The sequence below is a fragment of the Elephantulus edwardii genome, unplaced genomic scaffold, assembly GCF_000299155.1.
Source record: "Elephantulus edwardii isolate Elephantulus edwardi_28Jun2011 unplaced genomic scaffold, EleEdw1.0 scaffold00082, whole genome shotgun sequence".
NCBI lineage: Eukaryota > Metazoa > Chordata > Mammalia > Macroscelidea > Macroscelididae > Elephantulus > Elephantulus edwardii.
In genome coordinates this window covers 3,674,848-3,676,851 of record NW_006399832.1, presented here as the reverse complement: position 1 = coordinate 3,676,851, position 2,004 = coordinate 3,674,848, and the positions used below count along the sequence as shown (strand labels likewise).

General features: G+C 39.5%; 1 pseudogene; it reads left to right on the top strand.

The window, feature by feature from the left end:
• The first annotated feature begins 1,002 nt into the window (after positions 1–1,002).
• LOC102852646 lies at positions 1,003–1,323 on the top strand (annotated as a pseudogene).
• Positions 1,324–2,004: the final 681 nt, after the last annotated feature.

The following is a 2,004-nucleotide window of genomic DNA, read 5'->3' as shown; positions in this document are numbered from 1 at the left end:
GAATCACCAGTGTTTTAATGAGCAGCAGACCCTTTTAACCACATCATTCCTTAAATATATGCTAAGGAGAGCTAATTATATCATTCTAGAACCTTGGAGGTACAGCTAAATACCATTCTCAAAAAAAAGAACTTTGCATAACAGATTTACATAGAAAACATTTAACTATATCATCTAATGGGTCTTCTTGTACTATAGTTAAATTCATTTCATGATTATTAACTAACTAGTACAGATTTATTTAATTTAGTAGCTGTTTTTCTGTGTTCAAGAGAATGCTGAGCAAAAGATCTTCATGACTGTTGACAACCAGAGGACATAGTCCATAGTAGTTAGTTAATCTGATGATGCAAAGCTATTTTTTGAGAAAGACAATTAGCTGGACCTCTAAAGATTGTCTATATGCCACTACAACAATATGTTTTTGTGAGACCATCTCTCTAAGAACTTATTTTTCAGGAGTTTGCACAGAACTCACGTTTATTGCAAAGCATCTAGCTTGGGTCTGGGATACTTCCTTGATTTTATAAGAAATTATTTTGTTAGATGCCATGGAGTCAGCCCAGACTCACAGACCCGTATCAACAGAATGAAGCACGGCTCAGTCTTGCACCATCTTCACAATTTCTACTGTACTTGAGTATGTTGTGATGGCAGTGAATCAAAATCAAAACACTCAACCTCATTGCTACTGAATTAACACTGACTCATATCTGAGCAGCCGGTGGAATTTTGAGAGACTAAATAGCATCAGAGGAGACTGTCCATCTTTGTTCCTCGGAGCTGCAGATGAATTTGAACCACCTCAGAGGCACTGCCTTTGGGAGAGCAGAACAGCTCCCTGCACACTACACCACTGTGCTGCCTATAGCACAGGATAAATCCTTAATATTAGTTGAAAGGACTTTTGCAAAAAGATTTCCTTTTCAGGAAGGAAAAAATTATTCTTTAAAGATATGACTTGTAGCTTCCGGTCTCTTTGGTCACGGCAGCAAAAGCGAGATGACGATGGGAACGTCATCGTTTGGAAAGCGTCGCAATAAGATGCACACGCTGTGCCGACGCTGTGACTCCAGGGCCTACCACCTCCAGAAGTCCACCTGTGGCAAGTGTGGCTACCCTTCCAAGCGCAAGAGAAAGGATAACTGGAGCGCCAAGGCTAAAAGGCGAAATACCACCGGTACTGGTCGCATGAGTCATCTAAAGATCGTTTACCGCAGATTCAGGCATGGATTCCGTGAAGGAACAACACCAAAACCCAAGCAGGCAGCTGTTGCAGCATCCAGTTCATCTTAAGAATTCCACTGTTTAGTTATGCAATAAATGTTCTGGTATTATAATAAAAAAATATGACGTGTTTCTTCTGGGTAATGCATTATGTAAATTACTACCTAACATGAGAGGGACTGGAGAGCATTATGCTGAGTGAACTAACTAACATAGGGTCGCACAATTTAATGGGTGGAGGGAGGGATTGATAAAGGAAAGGGGAAAGGTCTGGTGTGAAAAACAATGTATAATTTTAAAAAAAAAGATATATAATAGGTGCTAAGGAATATATTTTGCAGCAGCAGCTACTAGACCCCAACAAAATAATGCTGTTCTTGTAGTCCTGTAGCTGAGGATAATGGCTGGCTGTTTATGGGTAAGCATTTAATAGAGCCTGCAATCCTAAAATGCTACACTTAGCCTCTATAAGCTGGGTAAACACTCCCATTCCATTACTTCTTGATGAAGCTTATGTGCTCTCAGACCACAACCACCTAGTGCCTCTGCCTTCTACCTCTGATAGTCTTCTCAGTCCCAAATGTCTGCTACTCTGCAAATTAAAAGAAAAAATAAAATAAATCCCTATTTCTATCAAGAGTCTCAAAATAAATACATACATACATACATACATAAAAAGGGGGGAAAAAGAGTCTCCCATGTACAATCTTGATTGTCTAGTTGCAAATAAATTTGACTCTTCTGCCTTTGCTGTCTGCTGCAGCATCTTTATCTGAT